This window comes from Lissotriton helveticus, chromosome 3_1, assembly GCF_964261635.1.
Source record: "Lissotriton helveticus chromosome 3_1, aLisHel1.1, whole genome shotgun sequence".
NCBI lineage: Eukaryota > Metazoa > Chordata > Amphibia > Caudata > Salamandridae > Lissotriton > Lissotriton helveticus.
The window spans coordinates 1010849349-1010867157 of NC_136061.1; the positions used below are offsets into that span (position 1 = coordinate 1010849349).

Sequence of the window (17809 nt, forward strand, 5' to 3'; positions counted from 1 at the left end):
CACAATAACTCAGCTAGGTATCAGCTAGGTATCCCAATGGCAGTCTGACCAATGACATATCAGTCCGGAAAGGCGTTCGCCAAGGTTGCGTCCTTGCCCCCACATTCTTTACCCTCTACATTACTGGTCTAATAGGAGAACTCTATAATTGTGGTGACGAACCCCTCGAAACTGGCAGGCAGTGTAGTGCCTGGTCTGCTTCTTGCAGACGACACACTGATTATTGCCAGAACACATCGAGGAATCCAAAATCTCTTTAATAAATTTGCTAACGCCTGCAAAGAATAGGGCTTAGAAATAAACTGCTCCAAAACAAATATATGATTTTTAACCCCTATAAATCCAACAAGGGCAAACTCGTGCTGGGCACACAAATTTTGAAGCAGGGTAAGTCCTTTGATTATTTGGGCTTTTGCATCAGGAATAGGCTGGTATGGACACCGTAGTTGAATGTGCCATAGTACGAAGGGCTGGGGCGTCCTCCGACCGGCCAATCTCACCTACCTTAGAACTTCATAGGGCAAAAGGTCTAGGAGCGGCCCTATACAGGGACGATCTATGGGGGCTGGAAAATCTGACAGACCTAACACTCGCCGAAAATACATTTATCAGAGCCATCATGAACCTGCCAGTGAACACACCCCTCCTGCCGATCTTGGTTTAAAACCTATAGACCACTTTGCTATTCTTAGGGCAGTTTTGTTCTGAATACGGGTATGGACAAGCAACACACAGATCCCGTTGAAGGAGGCCATGGTCGAGCTGATTGCCCTGCGCAAGCAAACAGGTTGCATTAAGTTGTTCAACAAGATCAAGGACTGTTTATCAAAAATAGGGTTGGTGCAGTTCTAGGAGGAACCTGGGACCATCACTAAATCTATGGTCCCCCTCGTTAAAAAAGGTACTGGGGATTGATGGACTCGGAAAGTGTAGAACGCACTGCACAGGGCTCTTTAACTGCGAGGTTTTTAAGTGTTAAAGGAGGTTTTGGCTTTCGAAATGTATCTGGATGACATCAAACCACCGCAGGCACGAGCCCTGTACACCCAATTTAGATACAGAGCTCTTCCTGTAAATGCAAGAAGTACCTGGGGAAATGTGTCCGTTAATCCATCGTGCCCCTCATGCCACACTCTTCCCGAGACCCTTGAGCATTTCCTCTTTTGTTGCCCCTCCTATGATGACCTTAGAAAAACCTAGATAGCTCCTGTTTGTCGTACTTTATCTTTTAATTGTCCCTTCGAAGCCACACGTCTTTTTAGATCAGATACCACAAGTTGGCTAGTGTTTCCTATTTCGAGATTTTTGCTCTTCACCTGGTGGAAGAGGGCAAAAATGTGTACATTTGCTTCTGAACATTAGACTTGTCAATTTAGCCTAACTTGCCTTTATGGTTTGATCTTGTGCACTGTGGTTTTACATTGGAAGAATTATAAGTCTATTTTTTTAATGAATATTTTTAATGAACATTTTTAATGTAAGTTTAATTGTTTTTATTCTGATGTATTGTTTTTATGATGTGAATGATCATATTTGTAATCGAATAAAGAATATATATATATATATGTATATTATCAGCTAGGTACTTCGGTGTACTGAAGTGTAGGGCTTTATGGGTCATGTAAGCAATTTTCAGTTGTATCCTTGCCTCACAAGGGAGCCAGTTTAGTGCCTTCAGATCAGGAGTGATGTGACTGTTTCTTTTGGCTCCAGTGATTAGCCTTGCAGCAGAGTCAAGGGATGCCCGTCAGAGGAGCCAGTTTGGATCTTTCTAGACCACATAGGGTTGCACTCACATAGTCTAACACGGGGATCACTAGAGCTTGCACAGGTGATTTGAGATCGTCAAAGGGGAGGAAGAGTTTTATTTTTCTTAGAACACTCATTTGAAAGTTTGTTTCTTTGGTGGCTGACCTAATGCGTTCCTGCATGTTAAAATTCTTATTGAGAGTTATTCCCAGTGATCTTGTGGAACGTATATCCTGTGGAAGGCAATTGAAGGCTGTTAAATGCTTCATTCAATCTTCGATGTCAAGGGATTGTTTAAGCGAGGCGATCAAGAGGAATTCAGCTTGAGTGAGTTGAGTTTGAGGTGGTTTCTGGTCAGCCAGTTCATGTGGTATTGGACGATGAAGAATTTCAGAATTTCGGTTAAAGGCTCCATGAACAGGTTGAAGAGAGTAGGTGATAGGGTGGACCCCTAATTTGACCTTAGTGGTTTTGGATAGGGACTGGTTAACCTTGATTCTTTGAGTTCTGTTGTGTGGAAATGAGGGGAACCCATCAGAACAACCCCTGACAACCCAGTTCTGCGTTCAAGTAATTCAAGGAGGCTGTCATGTTTGACAGTATCAAAAGCTGAGGAAAGGCCGAGGAGGATTGGGAAGCAAGATTAGTTCTGATCCAGCATTTTAAGCATGTCATCAACTATGTGTGTAAGGATTATTTCCATGCTGTCACTCTGACGGTAGCCGGATTGGAACTAGTCAATAAGGTGGAACTGAGCAATGTGATTGCATAGTTGGGTTTGGGCACATTTCTCAAGGAGCTTTGCCAGAGACGGAATGGTGAAGCTTTAATGGAAGTTATTGGGTTTGCATGATCTGCTGTCGTTTTTTTTAGAATGGGAGGTTACCTGCCCTGATTTTAGGCTGTATGGTGCAGCCCCTTCAAGTAGTGAAGCATTCATTATCTTGGGCCAGATTGGGATTAAAGATGTCTTAATCCCAGCCGCAGTCGGTAGGGGAGTACCTGCCGGGGCGGTGACGTGGGGAGGGGCAGGGTGGGGGTTAGTAATGTATGGATAATGGAGGTTTGCAGGTAAGTAAACATTTAAATAAATCAAACGAATTTTGTTGCGCGCACTGCATTGCATTTGGGGATGCAGTGCACGCAACGAAATTCGTTTGATTCATTTATATGTTTACTTACCTGCAAACCTCCACTATCCATACATTACTAACCCCCACCCTGCCCCTCCCCCTCCCCACGTCACCGCCCGGCAGGTACTCCCCTACCGACCGCAGCTGCTTAATCTCATTGAAGGAGTTAGATGGTAGATGGTCGCAGAAGTAGTTTGACGGTTTAAGTGTTGTTAAAATATTTAGAATGGCACCTTCATCTAAGGTTTTGAATGTGTTCCATGACACATTGTTTTTGAGGGTGAGTCCTCGTAGGTCTGGGGCCTATCGATCAGAGGCGTACGGGGGGCTATTTGCAGGTATCACCGGGAGGTATTCTATGGCTGTATTGAGATCACACTCAATCTTTTTTGTCTTTTCAAGGAAGAAGGAGGCAAATTAATTACAGTTTGGATATGGATTAGATCCTATTGTGGAAGGGCCAGGTTGAATAGATTCGTGTTTGACAATTTCAAACAGTTTTTCGGGTGATTTCTGGGTTTGTCTAATTGAAATCTAAAGAAAGTTGCTGTTGAGTTTCTGATGCATTTATTGTAGGTGCTCCTCAGTGATCTCAAGTGCATAAGGTGTTCTGGTAATGGTGAGGATCTCCACGCTCCTTCAGCTAGTCTCAAATTGCGTCTTTCTTCATTTAGGCTCCCATTGTACTATGGTTTGGAGTTTTTAGTGGACAATAGTTTTAGCTGTAAAAGTGCAATTGTGTCAAGAAGGATCGTCGTGGAGTTGTTGTAGTGGTTTTTATGGTTGTTGACATCTGACATGTCTGCTGGAGGAGGCCAGATGCTATTGCTGAGGGATGTCAGATAATTAAGGTTTATGTCATGAGTGCTCCTTTTCCAATGCCTGGGTTTCTTAAGTTGAGGTTTATGTGTACTCACTGATTCAGTGGCGAAGAAGGTGATGCGGTGGTGGTCTGTCCAGTCACATGGGGCAATAAATTCGTTGTATGGAGCTTGCCTTAGCAATGACTATATCCAAGGTTGCACCCAGGTTATGCATAGGGCTGTTGAAGGTTTGGATCAGGTTGAGGTCTGCTATGGAAGTTTTTAGGCTGTTAACTGAGGGCTCATTTGGGTTGTTACAATGAAGGTTTAAATCTGAGAAGAATATCTGGGTGCAGTATTGCACTACATGGGTATGATTTCCATAATTTGTTCTATGAATGAGAGTAGGCAAGATGCTATTGCTGAGGGAAGTCAAATAATTAAGGTTTATGTAATGAGTGCTCCTTTTTCAGGGCCTGGGTTTTATAAGTTGAGGTGTATGTGCACTCACTGATTCAGTGGTGAGGAAGGTGATGTGGTGTGTTGAGTCGCATGGGGCGATAGATATAAATTGAATGGCGCTTGCCTTACCACTGACTAGATCCAAGGTCGCACCCAGGTTGTGCGTAGGCCTGTTGTAGATTTAGATCAGGTTGAGGTCTGCTTTGAAAGTTTTTGGCTGTTAATTGAGGGCTCATTTGGGTCGTTCCAATGAAGGTTTAAATTTGCGAAGATGATCTGGGTGCAGTATTGCCCTACATTGGTAGTGATAATTTCCAAAATTTGTTCGATGAATGAGAGGTTGTCACCTGGTGGGTGGTAGATCATGTAGAGTTTGCATAGTGGTCTGTTGTTACTCGCAATCTTTAAGCATAGGTATTCACCAGAGGTTAGCTTATGGTTTGTAACTGATTCACCGCACGGTTATTGCAGTGTATGTAGGCAATGCCTCTACCCGGTCTGTTAGGTGTGTCTGATCTTATAATACAATAGCTAAACCTGGTATTTGTGAAGTGCAAACTAATCTCCCCTAAGGGTCTCAAGGCGCTGGAGGCCATCAGGAAGATTAAGTGAGCTATTGCCCAGGGTCACATGATGCTGAGCTGATCTGTCTCCGGCGCTGGGGATTGAACCATGAGCCCCGCGCTCTGGAGTCAGCCGCCCTGGCAGCTGCGCTACACTTCTCCCTAATTAGGACTAAAATGTCAGGGAGTGGAGCAGAGGAGTTATTTAGCCATGTTTCTATTAGGAATAATAGGTCAAGCTTGTGTGCAAGTATGAGTTCAGCGATGTCCGTCGCATGTTTCATAACCAATCTGCAATAGTGAAGCATGCATTTCAGGTGCGTTTTGGTGTCCGCTGAGGTGGTCTGTGTGACGGGGACAAGCTTAAGGTAGGACTTATTATTGTCTCTAGAATTAGACCTAGGTTCTTTATGTGGGTTTGAGGTGATTGTTTGGATAAGAGCCAGGTTGTCGTGGTGTGCAAGAAATGTGAGGAGTGAGTGAATGTCACTGTCTGATAGCGGATCTATTAGCCTGATGGGCTGCGAGGAGGCATTGGGGTAGGGTATTGATTACCATCTTGTGGGGGCAGCTAGAGTGTTGCAATCCTGTTGTAAGGAGTGACTGATAGCAGTCATGAGAGGTATTTGGAAGGTTGGGAGTGGATATGTCTAGTATTTTCTGGAGTCCTTATGGGCCGCCTGCTGATGTGATATTTATTAGGCTCTGTAGTCCAGACATGAGTTGATGTAGATCTTTTGTAATTTCATCAAGTCTGGATGTTATTGAGTCATGGGAGCAGGTGGTCGTAGTTTGGGACAGAGGGCCAGTAGGTGGGGGGGGGGGTGCTCTGGATTTTGTTGTTGGAGCTGGCGTGGTGCTGGTCTGAAAGAGTTTGTGGGCGGGAGGTTTAGATGGAGATGGTTTTAGGCTTGCGCTGTGGAGGTGTAGAGATCTGGAACTTGTTGGAAAGAGGCAATTGGGTCATATGGATCATAGGCAGGATACAAATATCTAAGAAGGTGTATTCTGAGACCAAGGGTAGAGTCAGAGTGGTAGAGATATTTTCATTGCTGTGAACTCTGTGGACTTTGTTGTAGCAGTGAAATGTGGGCTCAAATTGATTTGATGATTCAGTAGGGGTGTCTCTGCCCCAACGGGAAGTGTGGAAGTGTTAGTATTGTGTTGGCTGATTGCCATGGTGGATCAATGGGGGAAGGGTGGAGTGCTTAATGTGGCTAGGTTGTGCAAGGGCACACAGAGAGCCTGCGGGTCACACAGAAAGCTAGGATGATCTTGAGAGGGGGCTGAGTCTTTACTAGATACTGCGGGGCAGATTTATGAAGGCCTTGCGCCGCCGTGACGCACCGGCGGCGCAAGGCCTTCATAAATCTGCCCCTGCATGTTTGATGATTGAGAAGAGTTTATAGAATACATCTCGGTTGCGGTCTGATGACTGGATGAGGATTATCCTATTTTTATAAATGGAGATGGTTACTTTTGCATAGAAAGCGAGTGAGGGAGCTACGGATAGTCTTAGGCCATGCAAAATTTTGCTGGATGTAGCGATCATGAGCATTGATAATAGTGCTTTCCTACATTGAGCACTTCTTTTCACATAGAAGATAAGATCATTTATTAAGGTTCCTTTAGAAACACAGAAGTAAGTGCCAGAGATTAGGGTTTCTGGGTGTTTTTGTCCACTCTTACTGTTTTGTTCAGGTATGCAGGCAGGATAGAGATCTCTGAACAGTGAGGGTGGCTCCTGGGAAGCAGTAGTGGGGTGGAGCAGGGGAAAGAGGAGGAGGGAAGGATAAAAAAAAAAAGATCACTTGCCTGCCGGACGACTGGCCGGCCACCACCTCTCCTACATCCTCTCCGTCCTCTTCCTGACTTCTGTGAGATTAGGAAGCACCCAGACTCCCTAAGCCAATCACACCGCTGCAATGCAGCATTGTGATTGGTCTGAGTTCCGTGGTTTGGCGCACAGACAGGGAATTAGAGCCTGGGCATGTTCTCCACCCTGGCTGTAATACACAGGGGATAGAGATCATGCAGAGGGTGCAAGATTGTATGGCCGGCCAAACAGTTATGAGCACTTAGAGAGTGCCACCACTCCTCCCCCCTTGGCTGCCCAGCCCCGCCCTACAAAACTGCCTCAGCACAAAAAAATAAAATGATAACTAACGCATTATTATAATTTTATTTTTCCTTTTTTGTAGCGCTGAGCTGTCTCTGAATAATTAAACTCATGGACGTCAGCTTTATTGGGGGGAAGGAGGACCTACTACTAGAGTAGATAATGGTATTAGTGTAGGGACCACTTGCACTGGTCACACCGCATCATTACATCATAGTCAGTGGTGGGAGTCATCAGTCATGCTGGAGGGAAGAGATGTTAAGTGACACACTTGAGCTGCCATAGACAGGGAGCAGATCCCAGGGCATACCCCACAGAGTAAACATGAGGAAGTATCAACATAACTATCAAAAGCTGGCCACTCCATTAGTATGCAAGGTTCTTACCAGGTTAGGAGGAAGGAAGTCCTTCCGTACTTTAATTTAAACTGCCTGCATAAAGTCCTACATTGCTGTTGATAAGCCAAGTAGTAGATCACACAATACTGTTCAAATATGGCTGCTCCTGTAGGATTAGTGTTGTAAATGAAGAAGAAGCAGGGAAATTCGGTAAGTGAAGTTTATTCTTCAAAAGGGTAACTCCACCCGTCATGAACGTCTGGTCTCCGTGAAGCCGGTGGTTACAATGGCAAACGGAAAGACTCAGGCGTCCATGCACGAGGGAAGTAGTTTGAAACACAACACAGTATGCACGGGCCGTGGCTCGTGGATATACATTTCAAAAGGAAACAATACTAGCCCCAGGCTTTGGCTCGTGATATAGACGCGAGTCAAACTCACGAGCCAAACCCACGTCAAAGTGGTAACGTGAGCCAAGCTCAGCATTACACCACCTTCCCCCTTACAACAAAATATAAAGAGAAAACACAGGAAATTAACATGGGCTTAATACAAGTAGACAAAAGTCTAGAATTTAATGAATTCGTTATATCTCTCAGGAGCCCTGATGTGTCTGCCGAAAGAAGAAACTTTCATGTGAATAGGGGCATCTTGGTTAATGACAACGTTTGGAGGATCCAGTGAACCCTCCCCAGGAAGCTGCCCCGAAGAATGAGGGTTTTGTGAGTAAGAATGGTTAGGGACACCAGAAACAGAAGGCGCATCCATCCAAAAACTCCAATCCAAATTACCAGATTTACCATTATACTTCCTGCTTTTTATAATTTCTGCTTGGTGATCAGAGACTTTCACTAACTGGCGTTTGTTCCACCAACCCTTTTTTCCCAGAAAGGCTGCTCCTTTACTCACTTTAATTACCTGAACGGGTGCAAAAAATTTTGAACGTCCTTTAACCACTCTACCTGGGTTCTTGATTAAAACCCAGTCACCTGCCAGCAGGTCCACCAATTTACCATTAGAGGTACCATCAAACTGTAACTTCATTTGACACTGTTTTTCTAGAACAGATTTCTTGACAGAATCCAAATCAATAGTTTTACCGGCAGAGCCCTGGTGCAACCAGGAAGGAAATAAAACAGAACGATTCTCTCTACCTCTCAGTAAGGAAAATGGGGAGATCCCAGTTACGCAATGAGGGGAGGTATTATAGTGCCAAACTTTTTGTTTTACGAACTCATCTACACTGTAACCGCAAGAAATCGCCGTCTGGACACCCTCTTTGATCACTTTATTCCCCCTCTCGACAAGACCATTCGAAGCTGGAGAATAAAGAGAGACTTTGAGTTGTTTAATGTCCAATTTTTCCAAAAATTTGCACATTTTATCCGAGACAAAATGAGTCCCGTTATCTGTGACGATAAACTTGGGAGATCCCTCTAATTCAAACACTTTCTTGAGAAAGGTTATGGTGGAATCTGAATCAGGAGATTTAACAAAATCAAAGTACATCCACTTTGAAAAATAATCCACCAAAAGAATAATGTACTTATTCTCTTGTTGGAGAATGGAATATGGCCCTGAAAAATCTATTCCAACTTTCTCCCAGGGAGAGTTAGGAAAAACCGTCGGATGAAGAGGGACTTTCAATGTGCGCCAATGTTTGTCGGATAATAAACACTCCGGGCAAGAGTCAATCAAATTTTTAACCTGGACATCTATTGAGGGCCACCAATAATGTTGTTTAATGCGCATGGAGGTTTTAGTTGTCCCCAAATGCCCTTGGTGGGCCTTATTAATAATAGACTCTCTCAATTTAAAAGGAGGGACAAATTTCTCACTCCTTCGTACTACGCCGTTCTCAACAGACAGTTCCTCAGAAATTTGAGCAAAACTACGTAGATCGCCGCTCAAACTTCTAGGTTCAGGCCAACAACGGGTGGTAAATTCGATAACTTTTAACAACACATTGTCTAAGGTAGTGGCTTCTTTCCAATCCCTCTCGGAAATCACATCACTAATTTCATCCACTGCATCCACAAAGGTTACGCATTCGACATCCTCCACAAGAAAATCCTCCTCATCATCCTTGTCCATAGCCATTCTAGATAGGCAATCAGCCCGAAAATTCTTGCCGCCAACAATATGCTTAACAGAAAAGTTGAATTCTTGCAACTTTGAGACTATTCTCATCAGTCGTGCTGACATGGACGCTGAATTGGATTTATTAAAGATGTAAATTAATGGCTTGTGATCCGTGACCAACTCGAATCTCCTACCCCAAATGTACATTTTAAATTTGTGGACCGCCCATGCGCAAGCCAGGGCTTCCCTCTCGATAGTACTATACCTCTGTTCGAATTCTTTAAGTGCCCTAGACGCAAACGCCACAGTTTGCTCCTGACCATTAACCTTCTGTGTAAGCACTGCCCCTAGACCCGAAATACTTGCATCCACAGTGATAACGGAGATGGCATCCTCCCTGAAAGCATGTATGGCTTTTGCAGAAATAATCAACTTCTTGATCTCACAAAAAACCTTGTCTAACTCCTGAGTCCAAACAAAACTAGACCCTTTCCTCAAAAGTTTCCTTAAAGGTTCAACTAGTTGTGAGTATGACTGGACAAACCTTGCATAATATTCTGCTAGTCCAAGGAAGGAACGTAAGGCGTCTTTATCAGGAGGGGGCTTTGCATCCTCAATGGCTCTAATGACTGAAAACTTGGGAGTGATACCTTGGTCAGAAACTGTATGTCCTAGATAATCAATCTTGTTAACTGCAAATTTGCATTTATTTGAGTGAACTGTCATATTTCTAGACATCAAAATTGAAAGTACATTCCTGAGGATAATGTTATGTTCGTTTAACGTTTTGGCAAATATCAAGATATCATCCAGGTATGCCTGTACACCCGCCATTCCTTGGAACAACACATCCATCAGCTTCTGGAAAACGCTTCCAGCAGACGCTAAACCAAAAGGGAGGTGAAGGAATTTGAAAGCTCCGAATGGAGTGATAAAAGAAGTAAGTTCTTGGGATTCCTTCGCCAAAGGCACCTGATGGTACGCTGACCTCAGGTTGATCAATGAAAACCATTTAGCGTCGCCTATGTTAGCCAGAAGCTCGTGGATTCTTGGAATTGGGTGACAGTCAACAATAATGTTCTTATTTAATGAGCGTAAATCCGCACATAATCTGATTTCACCTGTCTTTTTACGGGCGACTACAATTGGTGCGACCCATTGTGAAGAATTGATGGGAGAAATGATACCTTGTTTACACAAATCATCCAACATTATTTTTAACTCTGACCTGACGCTCAGTGGAACGGCTCTAACTTTATGTGTTATTGGTTGAGCTCCGGGTATCAGTCTAATCTTGTGTTCAAATCCTTTGACACTCCCTACCATTTCTTTGAACACCGGTTTAAATTCTGATATAATTTCTTGTACCTCTGTATTATGATTATCAACTACAGCAATGGGTAAATCAGTTTTAATAGTAGGTAATTTCCCAACTTTGATGGGATTCTCATCACCGGGGACTAAATAAAGGCCCATCCTGGCTAAATCTTTCCAGCCCACGATGTCTTTACCTTTTTCTGCTACATAAATTTTAGTGACGGTCTCCCTCCCCAGACATTGGACCAATCCTTCGAAATACCCAAGCATGTTAATATTCTTCTCACCAAATGCAAGTGGATTAACATCAGATTCAATCAATTCAATTCTTTTGTCCCATTTTTCATAAAAGGTTGAATCTCTAAGAATAGTATACGGGGAGCCTGAATCTGCCATGACTTGAAGGTGAACATTATCAATAATAGCTGCGCATAGAGGACCCTTAATGGAATCAATATCACCATTAGAATCAAGAGTTACAATAATGTTCTTAAAAGATTCAGAACATGCCTCAAAGTCTACCATATTAACATTGGGGGGTTTCTTGGCGAATCTGCAAACCCCTTGAAAGTGTCCAATTTTTTTACAAATAGAACACCGCTTCTTGAGTGCAGGACAATTCGGAGCGTTTCCAATATGGTCTTTTGATCCGCACCTATAACAAAAGAATGTTTTTTTCTTTTGGGTATTTTTACTGTATTGAACTCTGTTTTTATTAGAAATGGCACACAGAGTTTCTCCTTCATCAGAGTCATAACAGTCTATAGCATTGACTCCTTGTTTTGGTTGATCCATCACAACTTTGCTGGTTAGGGTAGAACGTTCAATGCTAAGAGCAAGTTCTATGACTTCGGTTAAAGATGGATTCTTGCACCCCAGAATTCTCTGCTTAATCTTCCTTGAAGCGCAATTAAATACGAACTGGTCTCTAATAAATTTATCAGGAGACGGTTCGAAATTGCAAGTAATTGCTAATACTCTGAGTGCAGCTATGTATTCTTCCACCTTCTCATTCTCCTTTTGTTTTCTGGCATAGAAATTGTGCCTTTCTAGCATAATGTTAGGTTCATCACAAAATTGTTTTTTTAATCTTGCGATGGCTTCAATGTATACGTTCCAAGGATTATCTCCACTCTCATCTTGTGTAATGGGAGGTGCTATAGGAACAATACTTTTGAAGATTCGTTGGCCAGCTTGTCCCAAACAACCAAAGAGAATAGCGAATTTTCTTTTGTCAGAATAATCAGCGGCATCAATAGCAACTAAATGGTTCTCAAACAACCCGAACCACTCAGACCAAATTATGTCTGGAGTGCCTGGTTTGTCCAGGAAAGGTGGGGGTTGGGTAATCTGATGCCACTGGTTATTAGCCATGCTCAAAGTCAATGCAGAAGTAAAAGGTTAATAAATATTAAAATCACAGTAAACTTAATACTATCAAAGTATTCAGTTTTAAAATTGAGTATATGCGATTTAAACAAGGAGTTTAAGTTTCCAAACTCGTCTATAACGTTGTAAATATGCTAATTCTATAATATTGTAAATATGCTAATTCAAAATGAAAAGCGTGCGTATCGCTGCAGCGATACGCTGAAATGACACGTAATGGTTAAATGTAGTTCCAACTATGACACGCAATGGTTAAATGTAGGTCCAACAATAACGTGCGTATCGTTGAAGATGACACGCATAAATGTTTAAAATCAATTGTTTAAATAACAAAAGCGTTGTAAGTCGAAAGCGTGCGTGTCGCTGGAGTGACACGCAATGTTTTCAAATACAACGTGCGTATCGTTGGAGGTGTGCTTTATCCAAGAAATATTTTCAAACAAAACAGTACCTTGTCATCGTGTCTTGTAAACAGTCTTCACACGATACCTCAATAAAGTTGCACGAAGGGATATCCAATGAGGTTGGTCGTGTTGAAGGGGATTGAAACCGCCCAATAAGAGTTGCTGGTAGAAGACGTTTAGGAAAGCAACTCCGCTGATTGGGAAAGCGATAGCTTCATCCGACCAATGAAATTTTTACCAATTGACGAGGTGCTGAATCGGGGAAAAAGATCAGCGTGGGTGGGGTGGAGTCTCCCGATCGTCGCCAAAATATGTTGTAAATGAAGAAGAAGCAGGGAAATTCGGTAAGTGAAGTTTATTCTTCAAAAGGGTAACTCCACCCGTCATGAACGTCTGGTCTCCGTGAAGCCGGTGGTTACAATGGCAAACGGAAAGACTCAGGCGTCCATGCACGAGGGAAGTAGTTTGAAACACAACACAGTATGCACGGGCCGTGGCTCGTGGATATACATTTCAAAAGGAAACAATACTAGCCCCAGGCTTTGGCTCGTGATATAGACGCGAGTCAAACTCACGAGCCAAACCCACGTCAAAGTGGTAACGTGAGCCAAGCTCAGCATTACAATTAGGAATTCATTCCTTGTTGGTGAGCCAAGATTCATTCTTTACTTTCAGTGTATCTGCTTAAGACAGAGTCCTTATTTATTACATTGGGCCTTTGAATAGCATGTCCTCAGTCCCTTTTACTTAGGAAGAGGACTGCCATCCTAGTATGAGGCCAGTATGTAGAGGAGGTGAGAAGGGCTTCAAAATGGAGGACTGGCTTTAGCCCGGCAAAACTACCATTGGGACCCAACACTCCATAAAACAAGCACATCGGGTGCAGCTGACATCAGGTGCCTTATACAGCATACCGGCACCAGTCTACTTATTTCATTGGACATGGGGTTTCCCCATCTAAAACGTTGTTAGCAGATCCAAATCATTGGTCTGTCTCCCTGGGCACTGTAACTGCTGATGTCCAGCTATTTTAAACAATAAAGATATTGAGTATACTTCTTGAGGTCTTTACTTCATATGTATTCAATTAAGAATAACCCATAACCATTCACTCATCGGTTAATTTGTACGTTTTTTTTTCGATATTCAGAAGTAAAGATACATAAGAATACCGTTACTTTTTCTAATCATTTAAAACCCAGACTCCTTATGAAGTCTTTTGACCTCGATACAAACAGTTAACGTTTAGAAGCGCAGTTAGGCGATAGATTGGTGGCAACATCCATGCACATAGGTTTAAAAATAATCATTGTTATTTTCACAGATTCACCCCTTAACGAGGGCGCTTGACGCCGAAATGCATTGGGACAGTTCAATTTGTATTCTGGTGAAAAAATAGAACACTTCACAAGCATAGAATGTTGAAATGCTTAGAAGATTGATGTGAATACAACATCGTTCAAGAAGTAATTGAATAAATATGAAGTAAAGACCTCAAGAAGTATACTCAATATCTTTATTGTTTAAAATAGCTGGACATCCAGCAGTTACAGTGCCTAGGGAGACAGACCAATGATTTGGATCTGATAACTACGTTTCATTTTTACTTACACTCCGGAGTGGGGAGTGATACCCGGGAGCACTTCACACGTCAACGTATGTGAAATACCCGCAGTGCACGACAACCATCCATTCATATATACAATTGTTTCCCCATCTGAGTCAGCCCTCTCAGAGTTCCACCATGCTTCTCAAAATGACCACCAAGAGGGTTGGACGCAACCAGTCTCGATCAGCGCATCTGCCAGTATGACCAAGCACTCCGGATGTCGTGGAGGGTGCCAGGAATTAGTACACTGCCCCTGAAGGGTGCACACACTGGGCCACAGTGTGAGAAAGAAGCTTGCAGTGTGTGCAGGCAGATCCGTAAGGCAGAGGGTGGTGGCCCTCAATGTGGTGCCCTCTCTAGTAGAGCTAGCACCAGAATGTCGAAATTCTCATGGGCAGAGAAATAAGCCACATCAAGGCCAATTCGAGGGACACCAAGGTGGTAGGCCGCTGGAGCAAAGTGAGAGACACCAAGCAAGTGAGCCACCCAAGCAAGGCCCAGGAGATCGGGGGGTCAGCATCTCAATAAGGCACACGCCAGCAACACTCAACGGGCATCCAACAACTCACCTAAACAAGCGGTCGCAACATCAAGGCACTCACTAAGTCTGCTGGCAGGCAAGGAAGGGCTGTTGGGCCAACAGTCGGACCAAATCCTGAGATCATCTGTGGGCACCGGGCACCTTCCGCAGGAATCGGCAATGCAGCTTCCTGCAGCTGGTCAACGCGAGAGGAAGGCATGCAGCACAAGGAATACATCATCTACCACGTGGTGCAGAACGAGTCAGTCTTCTAGGAATGGCTGCAATTCGAATCCCCCTGAGATTCAGAAGATGGAAAGGGGAATATTCTCAGAATCTCCAGTTCCTGAACGTAAATACAATTCTCTTTTTTTAAATGCGTTCTAATGTTATCTTAGTTGCAATTATATTTAGAAAAGGGGTGGATGGCAGGACAAAGCAGGAATATTCAAAGTTAAAAGATCCCAAATCCAGGAGCTTCGTTATGGAGCTCCATCTCGATATCCATTGAAAGTGAAATTTACAATCCATTTTAATTCCAATGTACAGTAATAACTTTTACCACAGCATTGAATGCTAAGCCATCTAGAGCACAAACAACATATGTCTATTTCACCATTTACTACATAGTACTCTCCCACTATGGAATTTCTCAGAATATACCCCTACCTTAATATGTAAAGTGCACTAGGATGTTAATACAAAGATATACTCTTCGGGCAGGATTTCGAGTTTGCAGAAGGGATATTCTGTCAAAAACATCTTGTCCGCCATATTATAGGGGCATTATATTCTATGGCACTTGTAATAATGTGAACAGGATATAATTGCCCCCCACCACCCCTCGTTTGCCTGTGCTGTTCATGCAAAGGAATTGACATAGTCAATGTCCGAAAGGTGAATGGATCAGATGAATGTTGTTGAAGAGTAGTAAACCTGGATAGAACTGTGATAGGGTTTAGAAGGTTTGAGAGCATTTGTGGCTAATGGCATGGGAATGACATGGTAAAGCGTTGGGCAAAAAGTACAAAACAGTAGAGATTGGAATATTGTTCTAACATTTATCATACAAATGTGAAAATTGGATATTAAAGAATTATTTTCTCAGCTAACCATCACTTACCTAAGCATGTGAAAGGAGCAATTCACAGGTAAGAGAATGATGGAGGCCCTCAACAGATATTATTACAAGTATCTAAGTCTGTTTTCATGAAATACTACACACATTGTGTTTTAAGTTTTAATAGCATATGATGTATAGGAGAAAGTTTAAAGGGTTTACATGCAGGATAAATTACTGTAATTGTGAACAATATCATGATATCTCTAGCAGCATCTACTTCGGCTCCTTTAATAAAGCTAGAAACGAGTGAACATCAGTGTGTTTATTAAGTGATGTATAGCTAATCCTACTGTACTTCAAATTAATTTAATAAGGGACTGACATTCTTTCAGAGAGATTATATATTAGAGAGAAAGAGTGTGAAATTTAAGATGCAGCCTCACATCAGTATTTATTTCAAAGAAGCTTTATTCTCAAGAAGCTTTATTCTCCATTGAAGATCCCATCCAACCTGTTTGACAGAGCAGCATCAACTGCTTTTCTTCAGATGAAAACACTATGACATCTCAACTTTCAAAATGTCACACATTCCATTATGTCATACTTGGTCTCTACTCTGTACTCAATGAGAGAGGAAGATACAACAAAGAGCTCCAAAAGAATCGCACAATTTACATCACATAAAATATGACGTGTTCCCCTGACCAGCTGGAAAATAATGGATTTCTTAAAAGACAAACATGAGCTGCTAAATAAACTTTTTGTGCAATGAGATTGGGAGCAAGTGTGGAACTTTATTTTTCAGAAGTTGTGTAAGGCGATATAGACTGAGGTTGGGACCGCAAGCTGCCTCCAATACAGGTGTTAAGACAGTTGTCTGCATGTGAGAAGGCCGACTGACGGCCTTTATTACACCTAATCATTACTAATATGGCACACGGACCGTTTCTCTCCCCAGCCACACACATCACAAAACATAAGTACAATACCAAGTATACACTAACAGCCTCTAGTTCTAGCACGCACACACACGCACAAGCCCACACCATAATACACACCTGAAGTAAATCAACGAAACTCCCACTGTGCATAGAATCAATACCGACACCATAGCTTCTCACAGCTAGGAGACCAACATATCTTAACTTTCACACTCATAAACAACTTGTGACAGTTAAGAAAATGTCACACTTTGCTACATACCACCGTCGCTTAATTACTCATGTAGCAACACTGAAAAGAGTGACACCTTTTTCGTCCTACATGCACAAGTCACAAATCATTAGTCAGTACATCATATCATCTAGAGAGTGAACTGTAGAACAGACTTACAACTGAAAAAGTCTACACTGGACAAGTACTGCCCTCAAAATAAAATACAACTCGTTGTAGGAACATTTAATCATGCAGCAGGATACAATGCACACATGTTTATTTCTTCTATATTGTCAAAAGTGCCAGAGCCACTAAAATATCACAGAGGGAAAAAAGTAAATTAACCATACTGAACAGCTGGAAAACGGCCACTATTGTTGTCATACACGTTTTAAAAGTTGGGACCAGTTCCAAAAACCGGAAGACTGTACTCACCATCCTCCGTGGGGTTCATTCGTCGTCCATGAGTTGTTTTGCCCTCTGTGAATAGTTTCTTTCTCCAAACACCCCCACTGACATGGCAAAAACATCATTTTGGGATAGTCATTATTTTGGCAAACTCCATACAGAGCGAGACTCCACACTCTGACGTCGAGGCCTTCCCTGCGCCAGTTCCGCTATCCACACACGACACTCTGACCAGCTGCAACAGTCCTTCTACTATCCTAACGATCCTGAGCGCCTCAGCTGGTCCCTCGCGAGGACACCCTGAGGGAAGCGCGTGCATCAGAACGCTGAGTCGTCACATTAAGGGCCGACGCCCAATAGAATGCGTGCTGACACCTTTGCAAACGCTCTGAGGCGCTCAGCAAAGACTTGCCCAGCTGTTGCTTGACAGAACTAAGGCTACATTGTGCCAGCAGGTACAGAGAGGTGCACGCGCTCGGCCTTCCTTTGCTAAATGTAACCGTTTGAAAAAGAACTTCACCGCACAGGCTGGGTTCAGCCAACAACGCCATGACATAAACCCAAAAGACGGCCTTAAAAACTTAAGAGACCGTTATTATAAACGCTCTAAGGCCAAACGACGGGAGAAGATAATGGGGTGCCCGTTTCAAAGAAATTATTGGGCACCCTCAACTACACCCTTAGTCACATTTGAA

At 42.9% G+C, this 17809-nt stretch overlaps 1 protein-coding gene across 1 annotated transcript in view; it reads right to left on the reverse strand.

Moving 5' to 3' along the window:
• The window catches only part of HOXD10 (homeobox D10), a 142006-nt gene extending 124727 nt beyond the window's left edge, over window positions 1-17279 (reverse strand). Inside the window, exons 1-2 of the transcript XR_013608751.1 lie at window positions 17142-17279; window positions 14538-14786 (exon numbers count right to left, since the gene is read on the reverse strand). The gene's annotated coding sequence lies outside the window, so the exon portion shown is untranslated. The remainder of the gene's footprint in view (window positions 1-14537; window positions 14787-17141) is intronic.
• Window positions 17280-17809: the final 530 nt, after the last annotated feature.